Source organism: Cyclopterus lumpus, chromosome 3 (genome assembly GCF_009769545.1).
Source record: "Cyclopterus lumpus isolate fCycLum1 chromosome 3, fCycLum1.pri, whole genome shotgun sequence".
Classification (NCBI taxonomy): domain Eukaryota; kingdom Metazoa; phylum Chordata; class Actinopteri; order Perciformes; family Cyclopteridae; genus Cyclopterus; species Cyclopterus lumpus.
Genome location: NC_046968.1, coordinates 24,752,213 through 24,758,212, shown reverse-complemented (window position 1 = coordinate 24,758,212; position 6,000 = coordinate 24,752,213).

The following is a 6,000-nucleotide window of genomic DNA, read 5'->3' as shown; positions in this document are numbered from 1 at the left end:
TGTTGTTGATGTATTCATTAGTATGTTGATGATAGTAATGACATAACCTTTTTTTTTCCAGTTTTATTGTCAATATATTGATTTGTATGATAAATGCCAATGGAACTGCAGTGCAGTTACTGTCTGTGAAGTGTGTAACTTTTTCTGTTTTCCCCTAACTAACAATTTATTCCAATTGCACCACACTTGCACGTCTAGACACTTATTTTACTTTTAGGATTTTTTTTCCTACATTTACATTTTCTTATATAGCGCCAGAGTCAGGACCTGATTCCTTTAACAATGTCAGAGCCTTCTCCAACCACGACCCCACTCACATGGGTTGAAGCAGCATGCCATGCCGCCATGGACATGATGAATCCAGAAAGGAGGGAGAAGACACACATGAAGCTGATGGGAAATATCCAGAAATGGAATGCCGAGGGTTTACTGGATGTAACAACCCCGGAGGGGCCCACAGAAGACCAGAAGTTGCAGCTGATGACAGTGCTCAAGCTGAGGCATGACGTGGCAAGGGAGAAACAGAAGGGGAAAGGATGGTTCACGTCCCGCTCAGCGGACATCACCAGAACTGGTAAAGCCATTGTGTCGGCAAGACTGCTGCTATATGGAATTTCACAGAGTAAAGCCATCGATGCCCGGAAATGCATAGAGGTGAAGACCCTGCTGGAGGAAGAAACACCAACCGAAGAACGGGGGATGGGTGCATATAGACAGAGCCATAGCAGCCCCTCACCCCCACCTCCGTCACCATGTGGTGGAGTCACACCACAGACCCAGCATCCTGTGTCACCTCCCGCTTTACCCGTAGCGGAACCCTTCCCCCGCCTTGACCTCACGCCAAGTAGACTCAGGAGCCAAGTAAGATCCAACATCAATTACAGGACTACAGGTCCACGTAAACAAATGCTGCCACCTATGAGGTGTAGAAGGAACACATCACACACCACATCGCTCTGCACCATGAGGATGAGGAAGAAGACAGAGTGAACAAGGAGAGGTTGTCGCTAAGACTGCTGAAGCTACAGATAGCAAAAGAAGATGCGGAAGCTACTAGGAGAGGACTGAGAACACAGAACCAGATGACTTGTGAGTGACATAGCCACCCAGATCCAAGAAGCAGTGGCCAATGCTCTGGAGCAAGAGAAGAAAAGGGAACAAAATCACAGAGACCAGCCTTGTCAAGACGGACGAGGAAACAACAGAGTTAGCACAGATCGGCTAACCTGACATAATTGTGGGAAGCTTGGACACTGGGTTAGGGACTGCCACAGTCGACCTTATGGAACAAGACGACGTGGAGAGGATGTCCCCAACTAGCATCACATGCCTGCAGGAGCCATGGAGAAATGTGGCACCAGCCAATGACGACGACACCGATCCCTTCCTTCAGATTTCTGAATCAATTGGATTTGATTCAGAAAAGGAGGGAGGAAGGAGAATTGATACTGAGATATGGTGTTCTAAGGAGAATTAGGTCTGACAATGACACACACACACATTTTTGTGCAAACAAACACCGACAAGAAGTTAAGAAATATATATAGATGGAACACATTCACATAGAGCAGTCTATCACCTAGTCAAGAGAGCTAGTTAAACAATTAATTCTAAAATGGCTAAATATCTTCCAAAAGGAGGGAGAACATTTCTCTCCCCATGAGAGTTGACAAGGAGACCCATGTGGACTCTACAGAGAGCTAGGAGAAAGTCCTAGCTTCACGAAAGAAGGTGGACAGGGCTGTTTGAAGTCGTTGATAAAACTTCACACGCCCTCCAGGTAAGAGGCCTCATGAAAACAAAATGGCACCATTATAACATATTGTGTATTTGCAGATCCGCAGGCCAAAGAATCACAACGAGCTGCTGAAGAGTTGCAGAATCAGGAGGGTAATTCTGAGTAGAATGGAAGACCCAGAGAGAAGTAGAACTAGGAGAAGATGTGAGGTTACTTCCACATTTCTGCCTAGGCACAATAGTTTTGGAAATTATATTGGTATTACTTTTTATTTTTGTGGTAGGTGCAGCAGTGAAACATTGGCACAAGAGTTAGGACCGCAACACAGAAAGATGTTCACAAACGACACTGAATCGCACTGCTCACTACACTAGACTTGCCATTAACTGCACCCCCAGGGGCAAGAGTTTTGTTCCCCCCAGAAATAGATCTAGGTGTTCGAGCAAGAGAGGAGAGCCGAACGAATACCAGCTCGCAATCAGATCCTAGCAGGATTTGAAATAGATGAATAAATTAAGAGAGAAATAAATTTAAGAGAGATGGGATTGGACGAGTAATTAAGACTCCGTTGGACAACAGAAGCGCATTTAATAGTTGATTCCTCCCACGGGTGAGAAGCTGATCCTTGATCATATAGTTTGAGATTGCTAGTCTGAACCTGGATAATTTAGTTCCTTAAGAAATATTTTTTGAGATTTTGAGAAGATTAAAAGAAAACATAGAATGACTACTTCTCAGACATGTTGGAGAATTGGTTCGGGAAATATGAAAATTATTTCCAAATATATTTCAGATATCCAACTTTAGTTAGAGCCGGCGCAGAAAGCCGCTCTGTGTGTTTTTAATTCTCTTCCACAGCTACACTTGTCTCCATCGTCGACCTTCATCGTGTACCTGACTGCCTGCTGTGATGGACCTCACCAACAGATGAGCTACCCACAGAGGAGTATCGTGCACCTTTAACACATTGATTCAAATAACAAAACACAGAAGTCTGTTTGATGATCATCATAATAAAATAAATATAGTGTTCGAACTTGCTGTTTTCCTTTTACCCGAGGAAATCGAGGAATGCAGAGAGAGGAGACCATGGAGGAGATGAGCATGCAGAGAAAGGAGACCATCAAGAAGATGAGAGTGCAGAGAAAGAAGATGCACATAGACATATGCACAGATAGACACATATCTGATCACAACACTCCTAGACTTTAGTTACTTTGCAGAGCAGGGTCAAAAGGAGGGAGTGATATTGTTTTTTCTTCCACAGGTATTGATAATAGAGATTGTATTACAGTGCGGTGAAATAAAATCCAATACAAGTTGTTTATACTATGGAATAGTATAAAAGGAGGGACTGTTAGGTTGTAGTGGATTTTATATACACTTGCACATGTAGAAGAGAGGTTATGTTTTAAATTAATACATAAAGAAAGATATGATCATTAATTTGAGGAATATTCTGAGGAATGTATTATGAAGCATAAGAGGATCACTGTTTTATTATTCTGTTTGTTAATGACAAATGTAATGATTCATTGTATGATGCATGGGAATGAATGGATGTTTTATTGTTTAGACAGTAGTTAAAGGGATGCCGATTGAAACCTGAGATGTTGCTTTTATTCTGTAGGCAGGATAATAGGGTTTTATTCTGAAGGGGAACTTCCTGTCCTTGACCGGAAGTGTGAGCTTTGACCCCCGCTAGTTTATCGATTTGAGGCATTCTTTGAAGTGGCCAATGGAACTAACCTTCAGGTGTGAACCTTATGTCTTATTCGCTGGTCAGCGTAGCATGCTGTGTCTCTGAAAGGTATTTGCATGAATACCTTCACTAACCAATGGGAGCTTAGCTCAGCGAATGGACTGCGAATAAAACTAATTGTGAGACGTGAATTTGGGCTCTTACGTGGTGACGCCAGACAGAAACTGTTGGCTAAGTCAGGAGACTGTGGAAGCGAAGCCATGTGAGCGCGTCCGGGCCTGGACCATGTATGTATACTGATGACTCTTGTTTGTTATGATTAAATAATGATTATTATATATCTCTGGCTTCGGAGCTTCTTCTTCCAGGCACAAGGTAGCTCGAGACTCTCGGAACTCTTACAGCAGCGAACTCCGAGTCCAGGAAACACTCATCCGCCCCAGAATCGAGGAGGGCCCCCACTGTAATCCGCTGATCCGCCCAGGCCAGGGTGACGCTAATCCGCCGGCTCGGTGGTGCAGGACTACGGGAACAGGAAAGGTGACTCACTAGGATCTCCCGAGGTCCTGGTGAGCCTAATCTTTTGGCCGGGTGGGGCAGCCGCTGATGCGATGTCCCTTCTGGCCACAGTAGAGACACAGGCCTGCCCTGAATCGGGCCTCCCGTTCGGTTGGGCTAAGGCGCATGCGTCCCAGCTGCATGGGTTCCTCGCCAGTCGTCGTCTGTGATGAGGGCAGAACGGGAGTAGGGGGAGTAGGTTGAGCTACGGCGAGGGTCCTCTCCTGTGTGCTGGGTCTGTGGGGGGTGGGAAGGGATCCCCGGAGGACTCGCTCCCGCCTCCTCTCACAGAGGCGTCCATCGATGCGGATGGCGAGGTTGATGAGGTCATCAAGGGAAGAGGACTCCTCCCGTGTGGCTAGCTGGTCTCTCACCGCCTCGCTGAGCCCCCTCCGGAAGGTGACCCAAAGCGCAGTATCGTTCCACCCACTCTCCGCAGCGGCCAACCTGAACTCCACCGAGTAGTCCGCCACTCTGCCACCACCCTGTTGGATACTGCTCAACTGGGCACCGGGGTCCTGACCACTGGCTGGATGATGGAACACCTTACGTAGCTCTGCCACAAACTCCCTATAGGAGAGACAGAAGCTGGCACCCATGGCCCAGGAAGCGGTAGCCCACTGGGCTGCCCGGCCGGCGAGCAGGTTAATCACATACGCGACTCGAGCGGTGTCAGAGGTGAACCTGCTAGGCTGGTGAGCGAAAACCAACTCACACTGCATGATGAAGGTGGCACAAGTCTCAAAATCACCCTTGAACGGTCGGGGGCTGGAGAGGCTCCCGTGGTACTGGGTTGGAAACCGCAGGGTTAACCGGAGAGGGATACACAGGGGGCGGGTTCACAGGCTGGTTCAGCGGCTGGGTGGTGAGGGCCATCGTCAACGCCCGCAGCTGTAGCAGGATCTCGGCTTGTTGGTCTGCCGATGCCGCCTGCTGACGAGTCAGGATCTCCACAGAAGCGTGGAGCGGCTGGACCTGGGCTTGGAGGTTCTGCACGGCAATGGAGGCCGCCTCCAGCTGGTGAGAGTGGGTGTTGGTCAGATGCAGCTGCCTACTAAGGGCAACCTGAACAGAGCTGGACAATCCACTCTCTGTGTCGGCTGGGGTCGTCATGGCGAGTTCGTACTGTTATGGTTTGTCTCTGACCCCAAGCGCACGACAACAGCAAGGTTTAGTTCTAGCCGAACACACGCCGTAGTTTATTGAGCACAACAAGTCGCTTAGAAAAGAAACACAAAAAACTCAAAGTGTCCCCTTAGTCCACGGGTGATCGAACATCAAACCCCAAAAAATCCAAGAAAATACTCCACACAAAAAAAGTTAGCAAAGGCACGAGGGAAAGTTCAGTGACGACACAAGGAGGAAAGTCCACGGACATCATGGCACGAACTCGCAACGTCAACACAGACAGTCGTGATCTTTATCCCCCCGAATACAACGAGCTGACGAGCTGCAGCCGTGGGACGAGCTGAGTGGCTTCAGGTGTGAGTTGGAGCGCCCCTGGCTTGTCCCCGCCTCCAAGCCCGTAGCTCCCTGGCAGCGCGCTCTGAGGTACCGGGTGTCACTGTGTGAACGGGCTGAGGAGGGAGTCCGGCTGGCTGAGTCCTGACAGCAAAGACGCTAATCACAAGACCCAGCAGCGCACCCAGTAATTTGGGTTGTCAAGACGGTGGTGCCTCTAAGCTGGAGAGCACTGGAGAGAGGCAAAAAGACTTTGGGTCACAGCTGAGTCTGCCCTCAATGTTTTGTTGAAGCCCAAAAGAGTGCTTAGAGGGACCAAGAGTGTGCCAAGCGATTTGGCCAATGAGTTTGATCCCTCAACTCAGATCGTTGACGATGCAGCTCAGATCGTTGATGCAGCTCAGATCGTTGATGCACCTCCACCACCAGCTCATAAATGGGATGAACTGAGCTGTCATCTTCTGGTGAATCAGCTGGTGTTGGGTCTTGTGAAAGGCTCACCAGTGAAAATGTCCCCGGAGGACATGGAAGCCTTGATCAG